Here is a 21,902-nt window from a genome sequence, read left to right as displayed (position 1 = left end):
AAAGATGCACACAAATGATTTAAAAACTTTAGTTTTTGTAAAAATTGATCTATTTGTATGGAATAATTACAATAAAATCAAGAAAATTAAAAAAAAAAAAACTTTTTTTAACGTGAAAGGTATTATATAAAAAGAAAGAAAGAAAGAAAGCAAGAAGATCCATAACAGGGCCCAATATGAAAGACGCTATATAATATAAGAAATAAACAAATATTTTAAACCTTATTAAAATGAAAGGCACTAGAAGAAAGAAAGAAAGAAAGAAAGAAAGAAAGAAAGAAAGAAAGAAAGATCCACAACAGGGTCGAATATAAAAGGTACCATATAATTTAAGGAGGACATCGATCTAAAAATGATTTAATGTGAAAGGCACTATATAAGAAAAATAAATAAAGAGAGAAAGTGCTGAGCCGTAACGGGGCCCAAAATGAAAGGTAATGTATAATATAAGAAAGATGTACACAAATGATTTAAAAACTTTAGTTTTTGTAAAAATTGATCTATTTGTATGGAATGATTACAATAAAATCAAGAAAATTAAAAAAAAAAAAAAACTTCATTTAACGTGAAAGGTATTATATAAAAAGAAAGAAAGAAAGCAAGATGATCCATAACAGGGCCCAATATGAAAGACGCTATATAAGAAATAAAGAAATATTTTAAACCTTATTTAAAAAGAAAGAAAGAAAGAAAGAAAGAAAGAAAGAAAGAAAGAAAGAAAGAAAGAGCCTACAGGCGTGTCCTCCTCCCGGCCGCTCCACCAGTTCTCATCCCCTTCTGAGGCCCAGTGGCTTTGCGCGGCCCCGGGTTCAATTTCCTTTCTTTCTCGCGTTGAGCGCCTCCTGACCTCCGGTAGGTCTTTGAAGATGACGCCCCTGGTTGCGGTGGTGTTTGATATTTGGGTTAATTTTTGTCCCCATGGGGGGGGGGGGGGGGGGGGGGGTCATGTTTGTTGGTCGTTTCAGTGACGCACACTGCAAATCCATGAAGCGGACGCGACCCCGTTGAATTTGCAGTCCCATTAATTAGGACGCGCACTGCCATCTGATCAACGACTCGTTTGGAATGAAAGCCCACTGGCTGCGCCTCGTCGCCGCTCCCCGGTGGTTTCAGTCGTGCCGAATCGAGTTTCAGGTGGTCGCCGTGCTGTTAAACGGGGGTTTTCTACGTTTATTGTGTGCTTTTCTCCCACCCCCACCGCCTCGCGAATGAAGTACGTTAACCACCTTGTGCACCCCCACCTCCCGCCCCCATCGTAAATCTCGGCAGCCAGAAGTGTCCAATGCAGTGAAGCCTTTCCGCTGCTCGTGCCCGTGCAGGCTGTCATTGGGGGGCGGTGGTGGTCCTCCTATTAGGAGGATTGTGGTAGTGATGTAGGCGCTCTGAACGCTCTGGCCTGCCCGCTCGCTGCCGCCGCTATTGCCGCTCTGCTCGCCGTCTGACGCGGAGCTCTTCACGGAGCCGCCTTGGATTTTCTGTCACGGATTTCAGGGATTTAGCAGCCGTTCGGGAGTGGCAGGGACTGGCCGGAGGACTTGCTGGGGGTCTGTCCCCTAGGACAGGTAACGCATTTATTTATTGGATTCATTCTGTTCTCTCTTGAGGTGCTGTGATGCGGGGGACCCCGGGGCAGTTCAGTGTCCGTGTGTCATTGCCACTATGGCTGGCTTAGAAGCCCCCACCTTCCCCCGGGATGCTGTTGAGGTCGGGATGGGGGGGGCATCATTCTTGTAGAATAGCACCCGGGATGTGTTGTGCATAGCGGATAGGAGATGGGGGCACAGACCTTGTAGCTCATCAGTCGCCGCCTGCGTTGACAGGGTCGGTCCGACTGCCCCCCGTGATGCGCTTGGAATATGCAGCGTTGGTGGGCAGACGAGATGTACTGGGTGAGCTGGGAAGCCGCCAGTAAGCCGCATTTGAGGGTTTCATCCGATCGGCTTGTGAGATTCATCCCTGATTAATTGCCACGTTATCTCATTTTTCCGGTGGGCTCACGCCTGGATTGCGGTTTAAACGCAGAACAAGTATTTAAATTTAATTAAATCAAATAGAATAAAATATATGATAGTAACAAAAAAAAAAGAAAAAAAAATCCTGTGCGGAACCTGTTACACCCGCGCGCGTGTCCAGCAGCCGAGTGCGCTCGTCTTGCGGGGTTTGTGGAGATGCGGGCACAATTAGGAAATGCGCCGAAATTAAGCGATGCAACGTGCGACGCCGACGGGAAACTTTCATCGTAACGCCGATCGCGTCGAGCTTTCGCATTGCCGCGGTCCGTTCGCGTCCTCGTCCATTTTAATCAGCTCCGTTTCCGTCAACTGGCCACAGGTTGTGCAGTACGTGACTGGACTGCGGAGGGGCAGACAGGCGTGTGCGCTACGAGAAGGCTGAGCGCCCCGCAGATATTCCCGGGGACTACGCAGGGACAGACGCGTCAAAAGCTGACAAGAGGCCACCGTCGCCGCCGGGGTTACCTGGTAAAGAGACACGCGAGCGCGTTACGCTCCGCTCCACCTTGCGTGAGGCAGGCGAGCAACACCCGTGTAGCGGGCGCTATATGTCACTTATAACACGGACTCGAGGTCGTCTCGTGTTTGCTGAGCCTGAGCGAGCACCGTGTATAAGGATGCGAGCGCCGCAGATTCACGTCTGTACCACAAAGGAACACGCGAGGGCGCTATATCACCGGGAGGGCCGGGTGACCGCACAGTTGCCAGTGTAAGCAAATCAGGCTCTTTGAATATAGCGCCTTTCGCGGAGAATGACTCTTCCACATGCAGTCACGGCATATTAATTTTTTTAATATAGCGCCTTTCGTTACAGACGAATACAGTCACACCACACGGACACTTGTTAATAGAGCCCCTTTCGTGACGTGGAACGACCCTTTCAAATACTGTACAGTCACAACACAGTCATATTTTTAATATAGCACCTTACGTGTGGAATGTCTTTCCTAAATATTCAGACGGAAACAATACGTGGGTCGCGAACGCGCACGCGTGGTTTTTCAGTTCTGCAACGTTTATGGGATGGAGTTTATACAAAGCGACTTGCAAAGCAAAAAAACAACATTCATATTTCAAATGTCTGCTACTAGCGGATAAAGTAACTTATGTCGGAGGGCACATGGAGACTAAACTGACAGGTTTACGATTTTATAGTGCGCCTTTATATACCGCTGCACTCCGATAGCGGCCGCATTTCTACGTTATGAGCTCCGGCAGGTGTGGGAGTTTGTTCAGAGTCCTAGCAGATGTGGTGGGGCACAGATTTGATCTTTAATATAGCGCCTTTCCTAATGGAGAACTTTACTGGTCAATCACAAGTTCTGAAATGTGCACCCTGGCCGGTGGTCACCGATGCGTGATGCGACCCGTTTGGTGGACACTGGACTGGCACTCGCCGTGCTGACTTGTTTCTGGATCGTTGATGGCAGGCGCCGTGCCCATCTGGCACATGAACTGAAGGTCATTGGTGACTCGAGACAGCCGGAGGTAGGCAGGTGCCCGTTTGTCTTTCTTCTCCTCGGTCAACGGCAGATGGTAATGGCCGCATCTGTGAGCGGAGGGCCAACCTCAGGCTGACTCAGTTCCCAGCCTGGAAGTACAAGACGCTACTTTTATTTTATGATGATGATGATGCTAATAATAATAATGATCTATTTTTTCTAAACCTGCTATGTCCTGGGCAGGGTCGCGGGGAAGCTGGAGCATTATTATTATTGTTATTATTAATATTTATTATTATTAGTGTTATTATTATTATCCATCCACCCATCCATTTTCCAACCCGCTGAATCCAAACACAGGGTCACGGGGGTCTGCTGGAGCCAATCCCAGCCAACACAGGGCACAAGGCAGGAAACAATCCTGGGCAGGGTGCCAACCCACCGCAGGACACACACAAACACACCCACACACCAAGCACACACTAGGGCCAATTTAGAATCGCCAAACCACCTAACCTGCATGTCTTTGGACTGTGGGAGGAAACCCACGCAGACACGGGGAGAACGTGCAAACTCCACGCAGGGAGGACCCGGGAAGCGAACCCGGGTCCCCAGGTCTCCCAACTGCGAGGCAGCAGCGCTACCCACTGCGCCACCGTGCCGCCATTATTATTATGATTAGTGTTGTTTTTATTCTTATTATCGTTTAGTTAGTCTCATCTCGCTGTTTCGTGTCCCTTTCCTGACGAATGGACGACCACCCCGTCCTGTACGATGAACGCGTTCAGACTTTTTCCAGCACGCTGCCACGATAATGATGTGACGATGAGCCATTTAATCTTCATTATCTTGTCGCTCGTTGGCATTGCAAGGTCGACCGTTGAGTTTAGTGCCATCTTGACCCTGACAGCTGAGGCACTCTGGAGGGACTGGGGAGCTTTCGGGGATTTCAGGCAATCAATGGCATCTCCACAAAGCAAATGGAAACTATAATAGGAACTGGGAGCGGAATCGAAAAGGCGTGAAACTTATTGGCTTTAAAGGACAATGGCGCTTGGATGGGGGGGGGGCTTCACGTTGGGTCACTGCTCGAACTCACCAATTGCCTTTATTTATGGAACAAGATGGTTGGCCCTTCCTTTTCTCTTAAATGGATTATTAAAGACCAAAATAAAACAATGTGAAATAAATAAATAAACAAAACAATACAATGCATAAACTAACGAAGGAGCTCAAATAAATAAACATAACCAACTCCCTGCTCTTATTCCGCTAACCGCCTTAGAAATCCATCCATTATCCAACCCGCTATATCCTAACTACAGGGTCACGAGGGGTCTGCTGGAGCCAATCCCTGTCAACACAGGGCGCAAGGCTGGAAACGAACCCCGCGCAGCGTGCCAGCCCACCGCAAGGCGCACACACACACACTAGGGACTATTTAGGATCGCCAATGCACCTGACCTACATGTCTTTGGAGGGAAACCGGAGTACCCGGAGGAAACCCACGCAGGGAGGACCCGGGAAGTGAACCCGGGTCTCCCAACTGCGAGGCAGCAGCGCTACCACTGCGGCACCATGCCGCCTTACAAACAAAACAAGAAATCGATGCGCTCGAATTTCTCGATCCCCTTACCATCAACAGGAGAACTTCGAAGCACACAGCGATTTGAAGCAGGGGCGTTTCTAAGATGTGCAGGTATCAAGGGTCTTAGCTCCCCTCTGTGAGTCTTACGCGGAGAACAAATGGAGGGGGTGGGGGTCCACGTGGAGTTTTGCCCGCATCTTATGTACAGTATACGGTGTAACATCACTCAGGGGCTATGTCGTGTATGGTGGACAACAAGATCAGGGGCTTACCGCTATTAATCAAGCATAAGATCGAGAAAAGCGTTCAGGGGCAGGCGGCTGGTTCAACAGATAACAGATCAGAGGCCTAAGCCTCTGAAGCGAACAGCACAGATTTGAACCGAGGACCGGATGACTCTCGAAGAATGTGATGGGCTATAAACAGTGAAGCATCACTCGCCTTGTATTATCGGAAGGGTTTCTATGTACGAGTCTCTTCTCTTCTCTTCTCTTCTCTTCTCTTCTCTTCTCTTGCGTCTTTCAAAATGAACGCAGCAATCCACGAGTACAAACAGATTTCTTAAACGCGCCGCGGCGGCTGACGGCGATAACGCGATCATCTACTGTGACAAATCCCCGCAAGAATTCCTGTCACATGACCTCATCCTAACACTTTGCCTCATTTGGGTTCGACCTTCTAGGGCCCCGCCCTTCAGTAGCGTTTTTGTAACGCAACCTGGAAAAGAGAGAGAGAGAGAGAGAGAAAGAGGGGCTGTATGAAGGGGCGGGGCCTGAAAGAGAGCGGCTTTGTGAAGAGGCGGGGCTAACCTGAGAAGTCTTACACAAGGTCGGTGGTTGGGTGCATTGGTGTGAGTGAGAAAGAGAGAGGGGGAGGAGCTCCAGCCTCCATCTGAATATTCTAAATAAAGGGGAGTGGAAAAGAGAGAGAGAGAGAGAAAAAGAGGGGCTGTATGAAGGGGCGGGGCCTGAAAGAGAGCGGCTTTGTGAAGAGGCGGGGCTAACCTGAGAAGCCTTACACAGGGTCGGCGGTTGGGTGCATTGGTGTGAGTGAGAGAGGGGGAGGAGCTCCAGCCTCCATCTGAATATTCTAAATAAAGGGGAGTGGAAAAGAGAGAGACAGAGAGATGATGAGCATCACAGCGGATGCCACATTACACGACTCCAAGTCATTTTGTAACTGAATTTGTCAATTTAAATGACTGAAAATCTCTGGGCTTGTCAAATTTAACGACTGTGTGACGACTTCCCAGCACAGTCTGTGATATCCAAAAACATACCGGTTAATGGAGACTTTGTGTTCGAAAGCTTAATGGGTACGGCGAGTTCCATTCTATTGCCGAGGCATCAGACAGGCGAGTTTCTCTGTTTTTTAGTTCCTTGTCACTGCAGTACATGAATTGTACTTCCTGATGAGTATTCATGAGTTGTCAGAGCAGTCCTTATGACCGAAGGTGACATCAAACCTGTCAGAGGGGTGACTTGTGGACTTGGGGATGTCACACTACACGACCGTTTTTCATGGGAGTGCGCTGCCGACTTCCTCTGACTCACTAAAGTTATGTAAATTAAAGGCTACAAGTGAAAATCGTTGGAAATGTCACATAATGTGACACGGCCTTTAGGAGGCGCACTGCTCTGCTTAAATCTATTAGCTTTGGTACGCAGCTATCTGCTGACAATCTCAAGACTGAGCTCATGTTATGGAACTGGGCAGAGTGAGGGCAGATGGTGTTGACTTTGACCCCATGTGAGTCTGGTGGCCTCATTGGAGCTTCATGGAAGGGGCCAGAGGAAGGAGATGTGAGAAGGTGAGGGTGAGACTCGTCATTTGACAATGAATTAGCCCACCAGCAACAGTCATGATGAGATATCTGCTGAGTACTTCTGTAAGATATCACACGGCGTGAACATCTACAGTATGTCTGCGTAGGGTACAACCACCAAAGGCCACAATTTCAAGATCCAATACTCAACTCCTAACGTGGAAATATACATTTGTTCAAAGTGCTAAATGATATAACAGACAAGTAGTGAACATGATTCATGCTAAGTGAGGACTCCTTCAGTAGGACCCGAAGTTTATGCACCCTCTGAATTGTGTCACCAAAAATCAATCAATGGGACCCTTGAAAGGGCTTAGCCTCCGGGCTCTCAAGGGGGAACTGAAAAGTTAAGGCAACACCGGTGATTACCTGAACAAAGGTACAGCAGAACAAACACTGAGGGTCCAAGCGGTCCACCAAGCAACCAGGCACAAAGGAACTTTCACCGATTCCGAAAGGAAGTCTTGGATTGGGACAAGCGAGTTGAGTTTGCTGTACGCAGCTTCAGGAGACTTCAGGCCAGTTAGCTGCTCATTTCATTTCTGCACAACAGCACCATCTGCTGGTGGATGAAGTGAAGTGCACCACCCACCCTTAATGCTGAGAGCCCGCGGCTCCTTCTGATCTTCCTCTTCTACATTTGCCATTGCAGGCGTCTGATTTGTAAGTTACTTTGGATAAAAGTGCGGAAAAGTAAAGAGTGAAATTGCGATAACGAAAGGGAGGGGCAGTGCGGACCTGAGCTGAGTATGGTGGGCTAATGGTGAGCCTTTTGGAGGTGCCACAGAGTTTCATTTTGATGTGGCTTAAGGGACAGTGGGACAGCTCTGGGCCGGATATGGTGGGCTGATGGTGAATGTGCAGGACATGCAATATGATATGAGGGGCATAGTGAGCCACTGATGGGTGGAAGTGGAGCTTCTGAACTGAGAGGGCACAATCAGTGGGTTCTTCAGGGTGGCATTGAGTTATGGTGGGCTAACAGGTGGACAGTAGAAGGTGCAGTTTATTTATAGTCGACCCAAACTGAGTTATTATTGGCAGCTCTGAGCTCATGATGGGCTTTGTTTGTTCATGGTGGTCCAGAACTCACTTATTGACAATGGAGCAGTCGTAAGATGATGTGGCTGTGGTGGACATGTGTGAATACTGGTTATCTGGTGAGGACAGATTAGCTTGTACTAAATAAGTAGTGAGTTATGATGAGCATGAGGTGGCAGTGGTGGACTAAGTGGTCCTTCACTCACTTTAGAAGGCCAGAGCTGAGTAATTGTAGCCTCAGTGCTGGGTTGTTATTAGTTATGCTAAATTAATGGTGGGCTGATAGCGGGTACTAGTGGGCATCGTTTGTTTGTGGTGGACCACAACTAAGTTCATGACATCATGGTGGCTCAGTTCTGGGTTATCATTAATAAGGTGGGCACGTAGGAGCACAGCCAGCATTGAATAATCCAAGGCATGGTGGACTCATGGTGGGTCAGGTCTGGGCTCAGTTGGATCTGGGGGGCTCATGCTAAGTCAGAGGTGGCCTATAGGGGGCCTGTTGTGTTTATAATGGTCTTCAGTTGAGTTATCAAGGGCATGGAGGTCTGTGCTGGGTGGTCTTATGATAGACTTTAGATGAATGGCATGTTAAGGCTGTGCCAGGATTCAGTTATCAAGTGGGTGGCCAGCGGTCAACTCCTGAGAGCCTGGTACTTCATTGTGGACAAGTTATGAGTTTATCAAGAGCATGGTGGTCTCATGTTGTGCCACGGTGGGCCCAATGCCAGAGTACTTGGTAGAAAAGCTTTTTACTCCCGCGTTCAGCAGTTCATTTTGAGAGGTCAAAAACTGTGGTGTACAGGGCACTGTACTGTGGCAACACCTCAGTGGTTGGCAGCTCACATGAGGTACTTCATGCCACAGGACACTCTTCCATTTACTCCACTGGTCCCTTGTCTGATATTAATGTGAGAGACAATGACAATGCCAGTCTTCTATAAAGTCAAAGAGCTGCTTGGCACTTTAGTGGCAAGGTGGTATCAATGGTGTCACCTCTTCAGCCTGCTTGTGCCAGCGCCTCTTAGGACTATTGGGGTAAATGGGCTAACCACCCCAGCCTCTGGTCTTCTCAGCAGGACATGATGCTTAAAGCATGATTTGCGGGCACTGCCAGCCTGTTTTGCTCATCTTTATGTTTTTATTTTTCTTCAGTTCCCTTGTGTGCCAGCTGAGGTGCCTAGGGTCCCATCTGCTCCAAGGTCACCTTTTTGAATTTCTCCTCCCAAAGTCCAGCAAGGTGAAGTATGGGACACATAAGGATGGAGATGCCTCCTTGAGGGTGGCACAGGTCAACGGTTTTGCACAAATTGCCAATGCCAGCTCCACCCCTGTGGTGCCAGGCTTAAGCACACAGGAGAAACACGTTGGGTTTGGCCAAATGGTATGGGGATGAAACGACAGGCAGTAACCATGGTAACGCTCGAGTAAATGATCGCTCCTGGGCAAAATCTGCTAATTCTGTTCCAGTAGGCACCAGACCAGTTTCCGCTTCATAATTAGTGCCATAGGAAGCAAGAGCAGGTGGAGGAGGGCAAGGTGACATCTTGGTTTGGTTTGTTGGAGGAATGGTGCCACTTCTTCTCCAGCTCGTGTCTTTCTGTATCCATAAACCACCCAGTAAGGAGACGGAGCCTGTGCCAGTCTCAAATGGAAAGGCCACAGAGCGGGCACCCCAAATGAAGACCTGGAACCCTGGATTAGAAGCCAATGTGTGGGTGCAGGGTCAACTTGATGTTGCCCTTTGTGTGCCCAGGACAGTAATCCTCATAGTTTTGTGGTATAGCGGCATGGCAGCCTGCAAAGGGCATTGTGTTGGAAGAAGCCTGAGTTAAATTTTTAATGAAATTGAGAGCTGCTGATGAACTTTAGTGAAGGAAATATTAGAGAGGAATATGGGCTGGGCATGACCAGTGTGCCAGTGTGCCAGGTCTGGTGGCACTCCTGCTGACAGATCTCACTGTATAATGTCTTTATTGGGTGCCACGTACTAGCTGTATGTTGTGCCACCCTTGGCATTATTTCAGCTGTTCCTGTTTTTTCTTTTTTCTCAGTATCTGCATCTTCAATTCACTTTTTCTGAGCTGGAGTACCCCTGAGATAAAATGTGATGAAGATGCCTGTGGCGCTTTAAACAGATGCCACTCGCCACGCTGGCCATCAATCCTGTGCTGCCACTGACGCAACAATCCTTTGGTGCTGCACAGACTGCCATGACTGGGGACTTCACTGAAAGGCCAAGAGGCCATCAGCAAGAAGTGGAGGAGGGAGGGGCTTGGTAGTAGGGCGGAGCTAGGGTGATTTGTGGACTCCGCCCTCAGACATTTAGAAGAATCTGATGATAATCCTGGTGGGCTTTAGAACATGGCAGGCATTGCATTACAGACTCCGATTGTAAGTTCAGCCCCAAAATGTTCTCCTCTTGTGATGCCTACCAGCTTTTCACCCACTGTAGTTTGATAACCAGTGCCACACTCCTCTGTCACAGCAGTTTTATTTCAGTGGTTTTGAATCTGGCACTTTTGGGCACAAAGTAGAAACAAACTCTGGATGGAATGCCAGCTCATCAAAGGTAACAAACACACACACATCCTCATTCATTCACAAGGGCCAGTTTAGATTCACCTGTTAGCCTGGCATCCATGTCTTTGGCAAGGGGAGACAAACCAGGGTACCTGGTGCAAATCGCCAACCAGGAGTGAAATATAAAATCGGGACACTGCATCTGCATGCCTGTTGCTCTACCCACTATTCTGCCTGCTTTGGCCTATATGGAACTTGGGCAGTCTTTTCATTATATAGCGCCTTTCAGAGCAAGAGGCACCATGGGTCAACACAGGAATTGCAAAATCATGCAATCCTAACATAAGTCACAGGGATGGAGACCTTGGCACACCCCTGGCATAGTCTTAATGACTAGACATGGAGCCACAGCGTTGGATTAATCTCCACATAGTGGACTGGCAGTGGGCCAGCAGGGGGCGCTAGAGGATGTCTTTTGTTTATGGTGGGCCGGAACTGCGTTATTCATATCACAGTGGATCAGTGCTGGGTAGGTAAGGATGATTGCGCTGGGTAAAGGCAGACCACCGGTCATCTCGTGAGGACTGGTTAGGTCATAACAAAGCAGCGGTGAGCTATGATAGGTATGATGGAGAAGTGGTGGGCTATGTGGGCCATAAATAGTTTTAGTGGGGCAGCGCTGAGTTATTGAGGTAATTGTGGTCTCAGTGTTGGTTTGTGTTGGATATGGTGGACTAGTGCTGGACTATTATGGGGTGTCGTTTGTTCATGGTGGAGCACAACAGTGTTATTGGCATGATTGTGGGCCAATACTAGACTGTCATCGACACAGTAAGCATCTAGGAAGCCAACACTGAATCATCAAGGTGGGTGCATTCTTGTTGAGAACCTGGTATGTTTATGGTGGTCTTTAATTAAATTACCACGGCCATAGAGAGTTCATGGGGGAGGGAATGGTAAGTGCTGTATGGGGTGGGCATGGTGGTCTTATGGTATGTCCATGCTGGGCTAGAACTAAGTTATCAAGGGCATGTTCAGCCACTATGGGCCCAGTGTCACAGGACTCAGTAGAAGATCCACCTCTGTCACCCATGCAGGGTGCTGTATGGGTGGACTTCCTTAGTGGTAGGGGACTCATTAGGGGTTTCATGCCATAGGATGCTCTCCCACTTACTCCACTGGTCCCTTGTCTGCCTTTGAGACACCTGGCATAGGCTTGATGAGCAAATGCAGGGCCACATAGGGCAGATAAAGCAGCTGGGACCACTGGTCGCTGTGCAGATACGCTTCTTGTTGACCTCCTGTGCCACTGGTCTGTTTGTTTGCAGGTCTATAGATTTTCCCACTTGTGTTTGCTGCTGCAAAGTTGCTCAACAGCTGGTGGCTGAAAACAGTTGGTGCCCAGGGCTCTCATGGCGCCATGCAGCTGGTGACCCCCTTCACTCTCGTCAGTTCCCAGACCCTGAATTTACAGGACTAGAATAAATGAGGACAGAGGAGACGTACAACATATGTGAGGTGAACGTCCCATCCTGAGCTCAGTGCCAGCAGCCCTATGCCCGCCGGTACATGACTTGTAATAAATCAACATCTTCACAAAATGAGCTCTCAGGAAGTACGAGTTTCAGTTTTAATGGTCTGGTAACCCCAGTTAAGGACTCTTGTTATCATAATGGTGGCAGTAGTGGGATTGACTGGTAGACCTACCCAGCGGGATTATGATTTAACAGTTAGGAGAACGATGGTAACATTTCCCTCCAGTCTCAGCGATTACGGGATGCTCAGCTAGCCTGATTAACAGCTGAAGGCCAATAAGAGTGCAAAGCAAATGCGCCCGTGATGACACCGGTGAGAGAAGTGGCATACATCAGCAGACAAAGTCAGGGTGAGAAACCTGCGGCCACCCACTCTGTTATGCTGGTGGACTGTAAACCCCAAGGATGCTGGTTCAGTTTCCGCCTGCTAGTCCTGAATGTGCTTAAACGCAGATCACAGCTAATCAATCAACCTTTTTGGATGATGCCATCGGACAAATACGTGATCATAATACGGAGAACGCTTCCCGTTGGTAATGCTGCTCCTCAATCCCATTAAAGTACCAGACCCCCTGATAATCCCCAGTAAAAGCTAAATTGGCATACTAAACCAGGAGGTGATGAAAATAAAGTGTTATCGAAAATGGAATGGTGCTTAGCCATTTTGGGATGTGACTCCATCCATTCATTTTTATCGATGTCCAGGTAGACCCGTACGCTTAATTAGCAAGACCGATGCATGTGGCCCACCTGTATATGTCTCTGTCCTGCCATGGGCTCTCTACATCTCTGGTTTATTATTCATGTAAGAAGTGGGTTTACAGAGTAGAAGTTTCTGGTCAGACCACTGGTAGACATATCATGTGACAGGCCCTTGGCTTTTTCGGATTCTGTCCTTATATCGGAGTCAGTCAGGGGAGTAGCGATTAATGTTTCCTGTTTCCATCCTTATATTGGTGTGAGAAGTGGGATCAGCTCTTAGGACTTTGTGTTAGGCAACTGGTAAACGCAGCCAATGACACACCCGGTCTTTTAATGTCTATTTATGTCTTTACATTGGTGTCAGTAGTGGGATTGCCTATTAGGACTTTCTGTTAGACAACTGGTAAATGTAAAATATGAAGGTTTCCTGGTTTTTTAATTTATTTCCTTATTATGGTTTCCGCCGTGACATTAGCTAATAGGATATTTCCGTTAGATAACTGGCAAATGTAAAATATGACAGGCCCCCTGCTTTTCTTATTTCTGTCTTCATCTTGGTGTCAGCCTTGGGATTAGTGAGTAGTAGTTTCCTGTTAGACATCTGGTAAATGTAGAATGTGACAGACCCCCGGAGTTACCTGTTTTTGTCGTTTTATTGGTTTTAGATGCGGGGTTAGCTAATTCTATTAAACAACTGGGACATGTAGAATGAAACAGACCCACAGCTTTTCCTGTTTCTATCCTTACATTGGTGTTCGTAGTGGGATGACTTATTAGGACTTTCCTATGAGACAGCCGGTAAACACAGATTGTGAAAGACCCCCTGAGTTATCTGTTTATGTCTTTTTATTGGTTTTAGATGTGGGGTTAGGTAATCCTGTTAAACAACTGGTACATATAGAATGTGACAGACCCCCGGCTTTTCCAGTTTATGTCTTTATATTGGTGTGAGAGGTGGGATTAACTCTTAGGACTTTCCTGTTTGACAACTGGTACGTGTAGAATGTGACAGACCTCCGGCTTCTCTTGTTTCTATCCTTACATTGGTGTTAGTGGTGGGATGACTTATTAGGACTTCCCTGCAACACTACTGGTGGGCGTAGAATGTGAAAGACCCCCGGAGTTACCTGTTTATGTCCTTTTATTGATTTTAGATGTGGGGTTAGCTAATCCTGTTTGAGAACTGGTACATCTAGAATGTGACAGACCCCCTGCTTCTCCTGTATCCGTCCTTATATTGGTATGAGCGGTGGGATTAGCTCTTAGGACTTTCCTGTTTGACAACTGGTACGTGTAGAATGTGACAGACCCCCGGCTTTTCCTGTTTCTGTTGTTATATTGGTGTCAGTAGTGGGATGACTTATTTGGACTTTTCTGTGAGACACCTGGTAACCACAGATTGTGAACGACCCCCCGGAGTTACCTGTTTATGTCCTTTTATTGGTTTTAGATGGGGGGTTAGCTAATCCTGTTTGACAACTGGTACATGTAGAATGTGACAGACCCCCTGCTTCTCTTGTTTCTATCCTTACATTGGTGTTAGTAGTGGGATGACTTATTAGGACTTCCCTGCAACATGACTGGTGGGCGTAGAATGTGAAAGACCCCCGGAGTTACCTGTTTATGTCCTTTTATTGATTTTAGATGCAGAGTTAGCTAATCCTGTTTGACAACGGGTACGTGTAGAATGTGACAGGCCCACCCTAATATTGATATCAGAAGTGGGATGGCTTAATGAAATGAAGAGCGTCACCTGGATATGCTGGAGCTGAAATGGAGGGATGTGACGAGGTGGGCTCAATCTCCACCCAGTTCTCGGGGTCCTGCTCCCCTTCCTTTTATAATCCCGATCTCCGGACTTCCCGTTTGCTCGGCTCTGCCGGTCACTTTATGCCAGCCGCTCGGCAGCCTCTCTTCTCCACGCTTGTCTATGAATTATCAATTGACTGAGTGAATTTTTTCCACTTGTGTAATTAAATCGGCGGCGCTTGTTGCGTGTTGCTCCTGATTAGTGTCACTTGTGCGAGACTCACTTCATTATTTCCTGCAGATGTGCGAGGGACTCCTTGGTGGCACTCGCCTCGTATGGAGCAGCACGTGTGCCAGTCCTCGGGGGCGTCCTTTAGAGAGTTTTTAACGCGGCCCGTCCGTGTAATCAGATCTTTTTGTGATTTCACGCTCAGTCACGTGGCGGGACTCTCATTTCGGTCCGCAGCCTCCGTGCCCCCCGCCGTTTCCATCAGCGCTGGCGGAGCGGGCGCCGATGCTGGGATAAAGCTTTAGAGGATTCAGTGCTGCAATTGTTTCATTTGAAGTTGTCTTCTGGCCTTATGGCTTTGCAGTTTGGTGAATGAAAAGCAATTGGATTTTTCCCCAAAGCCCAGCCATGTAAATCACTTCAGCCGCAGGAGGCGTTTGCTGAGACGCTCGTCGAAAACAAGGAAAACGGAGATGTCCGCATCTGATTGTCACCGAGGGGGCAGCGTATGAGGCGGTGGGGGAGGGGGGCATTTAAAGGAAGCTGCGCCAGCCTGTCTGCAGGTATACTCAGGTGAATCTGGGGGTCCTCTCAGACATTGGACATATGTGGCGGGTGTTGATGGAGTGCCATGAAGGTGCCAGCCCATTAGGTAGACTCCTTGGTTGAGCCCCATGTCTGCTATGACTGTTTGGGAGGTGTCACCTGTGTGGGTACTGCCACCCTTGAAAGTGGCGCCACACCCAAGGATGCAGAATGAAGAAGCTCTGCCATTTCTGCCTGCAGCCTCCCTGCCGTCTCAGCTTCACTGTCTGCCCGGACATATAAGGTAATTGCCACCTGGTGGTCTTATGGGGTCTCTACATCATGATATTAATGGAACTTAAGTCTGTCATCAGCCTGCTGCATGCAGTTTAAGGCCCTCAGGGGGCTCTGTGATCGGTGGTGACCCTCATGGATGAGAATGGAAAAAGGCTTGAGATGAACCAGAGGGGGAAACCACTAGTGAGATGGCAACACTTGGCTCACGGTGCCACCTCTGGGCTCTTATGGTGGCCAGAGGTCATGTGACAGACCTGAGCCAACACCACGACACCTGGGTGACAATCAAAGTCCATCTCTAACCAATGGCTTCAAATGATTACACGTCAGAGCACCACAGGAGATGGTGGGCTTCAAGGCTCTGCCCCTCACTGGTATCTGTAGGTCTGGGGCTGATGAGCAGGACACGAACCCCCATCGCCAATGTTTAGTGCCCACTGCCTATCCGTGATCCTCACTGGTGGCCACCTAAGACATCTCAAGCAGGATTGGTTGGTTGTCAGCAATGAACAAGGCCACATGAGAGTGCCTGCCTGCTACAAATTATTACAAAGTGAGCGGTTGATCGATGAATGAAGTTTTATATGTGAAAAGTGAAAAAGGTTTCAGCTTTCTGAATGATGGATGATTACCTAAGGCGTCTGCAGTAGGCGAGTCAGAAACTAAATGGACGGGGAAGCTTGGCTTTCAAATGCGGTGATGTGACTCGCTTAGGTGGCATGCAGTGTGGCCTGGCAAATGGGGCATCAAATCTTAAACCGCAAGGCTGCCAGTCCAAACCTCACTTCTAGATTGTCGCCTAACCACCCAGCCATTAAGGGGCCAACCGGAGACTATAAGCTCACTGTGGCCACCAGGGGGCACTCCAGCTCCCCAAACACCCGACACAAACAGGCTCCGGACACAAGTCTCAGTAAACAAGAGTTGTTTTTATTGTGGGAAACTCTTCAGGAAGTGTTTCCCACCACAGCCACAGTTACAAAGCACAGTATTACACAGCACTGCTTGGTGGTCTTCTCTCTCTGTCTCTGTCACAGCCCCCTCTGCTCTTCTTACCGACTCTGACAGCTTCTTTCATGTCAGACCTGGGAGTACCTCCGGTGTCCCATAATCTTGGCCTGGGAGCACCCTGCAGCACCCCCATTGAACCCAACAGGGCTGAACCAAAGAACTCCAATTCCCAAGATGCTCTGTGGGAAGCTGGGGTGCTGCTGCAATCTGGGGAGGGGCTGCCATCTAGTGATCCAGGAGAGATCATTCCCTATGTGGGCTGTCATTCCACACTGAGGGTGTCCCAGCCAGGTAATGGCCCCGCTCATCCCTCGCACCACCTAATAACTCAGCCACTGAAGGCGCCAACACGATACTATAAGCTAATTTAACAACTTAGACCCAAGGGGGCAAACACAACAGTAAGAGCCCACTCAGACACTTTTGGTAGGGGGTTTGGGGGGCAATCTGAGGTCACATAGCAACTCAGCCCTTTGGAGGCCAACCTGACCTAACGAGCCCCACTTAACAATTTGGCCACTAGGATGCCAACCAGAGACCATTAAAAACTCATTGACAAAGTGGGTGAATACGACATTGTAAGGTCACTTAAAACGCCAGCCACTAGGAGGCCCTCCTGTCACTATAAGCTCATATAAAAACTGGGGTCAACATAAGACCACTTCAAACCTCGATAACTAGGGGGGCAACCTGACCCTATAAGCTAATATAACATCTTAGTCACTATGGTGTCAACATGAGACCACTTAAAAACTCAGTTATGAGGGGGCCAACCTGATCCTGTGAGCCTCATTTAATAATTTAACTTCTAGGGGGGAAACCTGATCCTATGAACCTACCTAATACCTCAGCCACTAGGGGGCCAAACTGAGACCACTTAATGACTCAGCCACTTGGTGGGACAGCCTGACACTATAAACTAATTTACCAACTTACTGTAGACTGCGGTGGGTTGGCGCCCTGCCCGGGATTGGTTCCTGCCTTGTGTCCTGTGTTGGCTGGGATTGGCTCCAGCAGACCCCCGTGACCCTGTGTTTGGATTCAGCGGGTTGGAAAATGGATGGATGGAACTTACCGTAGAGACGAGGGGGCCACTTAATAATTCAGCCACTAGAGGGCCAAACTGACCCCATAAGCTAATATAACATCTTGGTCACTATGGGGTCAGCATGAGACCACTTAAAAACTCAGTTGTGAGGGGGCCAATCTGATCCTATGAGCCCCACTTAATAATTTAACCACTAGGGGGACAACCAGAGCCCTCTTAACAACTCGTCCACTGGGGACAAATATGACACTGTGAGCTCACGTAATGATTCTGCCTATAGGGGACCAACAATGGCCCCCATGAAAACTCAGTCACTAGGGGCCTAACCTGAGACCACTTAATGACTCGGCTACTAGGGGGACAACTTGACACTAAAAGTTCATTTAACAATTCAACCCCTAGGGGGCCAAGCTGACCCAGTGAGTCACTGGGAGGCCAAACAGAGACCCTTAAAAACTCAAACATAGCACCGTGACTCAGCCTCTAGGGGGCCCACTTGCACAGGTGGCACTGTAAGTGACTTCCTCAGGATATCAGAGGTGGGCTCAAAGGTGCCCCCCCTCCCCATGTCTTAAGACACAAGGCTGTGGAGTGAACAGTCACCTAACCAATGAAGGGGTCACTTTGCTTTTGGGTTCCCTGTTGTAGAGTGAGAGAATGGTGAGTGGGCACAGCTGGTCCATGCTGGTCTCATTTTACTTGATGGCAGTTTTCATGACAAATGAGGCTTTAAACAATAAACATTTTAATTTATTAGAAGCTAAAAGAGTGAAAGCAGATCTAATTTTATACTCGACATCCTAAAGGTTGTGTATAACACACTTACAGAGCAAGTGATTCACTCTGGGTGGCAATTGCACCTGATTTTAAAGCCACCATTGCCAACCACTTGGCACATGTGCCACATGTGTGAAGCATGCACACCTATATGTGTGCCTTGGCCAGCTTTTCAGATTGCCCCCTACACTGCCAGGCCCTCACAAGTCTTCAGTACTTTCCACTTCTTCATGTTTACTGAGATGGCACATTGCCATCCTGTGCCCACCCATTGCATTACTTGTAATAAAAGACAGAGCAGATTTTCCTCTGCACATTTTCACAGATTGGCAGCACACATGGGTGGTCCTGTAGAAATCTGAAGTTTGCCATCTCAAGGATCCTATGAGTTTGTGCCAGTGCTATGCCCACTGTGAGCCAAGAAGTTTATATTGTAAGGTACATGATGTTGGGCACAATGGGCCAGAATCCTCATTGACCTGTCGATAACAGCACCAGCCAAGACATCCTGGGCACCGTGCAGTCCTACAGCTTTCCTCCCTGGCAACTGTTCTGCAATGCCAGCATGGTGGCAAGTGCCCAAGTGATTGGATGGCGTGACGGTGCCTCAGCTTTCTCATCCCTTTCCACCAATCACCTGCCTTTCAGGCCAACATGTCAGGGTGACGTGAGAGGACTGCTTGTGCTGCCAGGGTGCCCGTGACCTTCATGCAGAGACAGAGACCGTCGTGCTGGAGGGGACACTTAAAAATGAGGGGATGAACTCCGACTAAGCAATCAGAATTAATGAGTTTAGCTCGAGAATTGTGTGCCCTTTATGCCGGCTTAATGGCAATCGGCTTTAATCTGAGGACAAAGAAAAGCAAAACCGTCTTTAAAGTGAGCGTGAAGAGTCAGCAGGGTACCCGGCGGGCACAGCTCTGCCCTTCACATCACTGGATTGTACAAAAGAGACACTAGACACATAAAATGACTGCCAGCTTGTCACTCTGACAAAGGACTCTCATGTGAATGTGAATGTCCAGGGTGGCAGTGCCCTCCTGAGATGGGCACCTGGGGTAACTACCTAGACAGCTACAGTATATGGCACACTGGGAATACTTCTGTGTCACACCATCCTATTTGGGGATGTTACTGGGTCTGATGGATTAACAATACATTAGCAAATGTGACCGCTAGTGGTGCTGCAGACCAGGTGTGATTTGAAATGGCTGGGAAAGGCGCTACATCAGAGATTGTTGGTCATGTGATCTTTACTGACTGAAGTGGGAAAGGTGATTGATCAGTCCTCCTGTAGGTCACGTGATCCTGAAAGTTGTTTGCAGTCTTGTGAAGTTGATGTGACTATGGGATAGTGGCAGCTGTGAAAGGCGCTATATAATAAAGACTGACTGGGATCATTCAATGTTTATTAGCCCTTTGCTATGAGCGGTGAGGATGCGCTATACGGGCAGGTTAGTAACACCTTATGTCACGAGACCTTTGATATTTACAGCTTGTTGAAGTCGTATGACCCTCGGTAACAGTCTGGGATAATAACAGCTGAGAAAGGCGCTATATGGGAGATTGGATTGGATCATTGAATCTGTAACAGCACTTTGTGATGAGCAGGGAAATTACTCGTCAATATGACCTTTAACAGTGCTGCTGGTGGTTGAAGTCATGAGGGGACTTTATGTGATCTTTAATGAAACTTTGAGATGAGCTATGAAAGGCGCTATATAAAGAGCCCATTTAGGTCATCAATTTGTGATGGGAAGGGACAAAGAAAAACCTTAGTAATACTTTGTGACCTTAAACAGCAGCGTGTGATGTGCCGCGAATGGCACTATATGAAGGACTGCTCTGAGTTACGTGATCTGTGATGAGCCGTGAAGTAAACTGCATCAGCAGTGAGTGTTTAGTCCCACTTTAGGTCACGTGATCCTTAAAGCTGCTGGAAGTCATGTGACCTTTAATACCAGCATATAGAAGATTGCCTTGGGTCGCTCACTCGGAAGATGAGGTCATGTGACATTGCATAGCGTGATGTGATGAGCTGTGAAAGGCGCTATATAAAGGGTTCTTCTGGGTTATGTGATCTCCAGAAACACTTTTAAGGGACATGTGACCCTTAAAGCTCTTTGTAGACCTGTGACTTTTAATAGCACTATGGGATAATGACAGCTGTGAAAGGCGCTATATAACAGATTGACTCGACTCATTCGCTCTTCCATAGCACTTTGTGAAGAGTAGAGGAAAATGTTCATCATGTGATCTTTAAAAGCGCCTTGTGATAAGCTGCAAAAGGCGCTATATGGAGGAAATTTCTGGGTTTATCTCCAATAACAGTTTGTGACGAGCTGTGAAGTAAAATCTATAAAGACTGAAAAGCTCATGTGATCTGAAACGCTGTTTGCACTATGAGATAACGACAGCTCTGAAAGGCACTATATACACTATTGCTTTGAGCAGCGGAAGTTGCGGTATAAATTGATTCATAATAGTTCGTGTCAAGTGCCACCCTTGATAGTGCTGAAGGCCATGTGATATTTAAAGCTGGTGGAAGGAAGTCCATGTGATTGCTAATAACGGGATATGGTGAAAGGCGCTATATCAAATAACGCCTCCTTGGCTCGCTCGGTCAGTTCTGTGGAGGCTTTGGCGCAGATGATCGTGACTCTTGCTGAAGGTCTTCTTGCTGTTCGGGTCATGTGATCGTTCATAGCGCCTTTGAGAAGCCTCAGTCGTCTCGGGCTTGGCTAGCAGAAGACCAGATGGTGGAGAGGAGATCTGCCAGTTTCATGCCCCTGATGATGCCCACCTCAAAGGGCCCAACATTGCATAATACATCATCTGACTTGACAGCATGAGCTGGTGAGCTTGTGCCAGTTTGTAGGATGGTCACGGCTGGCAGGGCTGGTAAACGCCGAGCCGCTGGGGTGGCAGCAAATCCGCTGTTCTGCTTAGGCAGATTTCTTCCATTTCGCCACTTTTAGAATTTTGTTTTCTTCTCATTTTGCTACGAAGTTGCGCTCAGCTGAGAGCCAAGCCGGTTTAGCATCGTGGAGAGTGTGAAATCGGCGGCTTAGGAGTGCGGGAAGTGGGGTGGGCGAGTGGGTCAACACACTTCAAAGAAATCGCCAGGATGTGCTGGAGCTGAGTGTGGCGGGTTGGGGGGCGATGGGGGTCTCAATTGGATTGATATGCCACCCGGGGGGCCGAGCTGCATCTGTCTGGGACTGCGGTCCATCGCGGCTAATCTGCACACGTGACACCTCAGGATTTCGGAGCGTTCATCTCAATTTCGCGCTGAAGAGTCCGCACTCCTGACGGGCACGAGCGCCGCTTCTGCACACGCACTCACATACACCCGCAGCGCGCGCACCCACACCCCGGAGGCGCACGGAGCTGCGGGGAATTCTGGTCTTGAGCAATCGAAGGATCTTTGAAATAAAGCTGTCCTCGGGTGTCCTCACACCGTCCATCTGCCCAGATCTTCGAATCTCGTCTGGCTCTGCTGAAGATCACTAGCGCACAGGAGACCCCTACAAAAATATAATTAACAGTAGAAAACGGGGAGAAAACGGCAATAGACGGGTAGTCAAGTGAATACTTG

General features: G+C 48.3%; 1 protein-coding gene across 1 annotated transcript in view; it reads left to right on the top strand.

Moving 5' to 3' along the window:
• The first annotated feature begins 1,422 nt into the window (after nucleotides 1-1,422).
• dab1a (DAB adaptor protein 1a) overlaps nucleotides 1,423-21,902 on the top strand; it is a 280,483-nt gene continuing 260,003 nt past the window's right edge. Inside the window, exon 1 of the mRNA XM_051932968.1 lies at nucleotides 1,423-1,562. The gene's annotated coding sequence lies outside the window, so the exon portion shown is untranslated. The remainder of the gene's footprint in view (nucleotides 1,563-21,902) is intronic.

Source organism: Erpetoichthys calabaricus, chromosome 10 (assembly GCF_900747795.2).
Source record: "Erpetoichthys calabaricus chromosome 10, fErpCal1.3, whole genome shotgun sequence".
In the NCBI taxonomy this organism is placed as follows: domain Eukaryota; kingdom Metazoa; phylum Chordata; class Cladistia; order Polypteriformes; family Polypteridae; genus Erpetoichthys; species Erpetoichthys calabaricus.
Note: the sequence above shows the minus strand (reverse complement) of the source record. Positions and strands in the feature narration are given on the sequence as shown.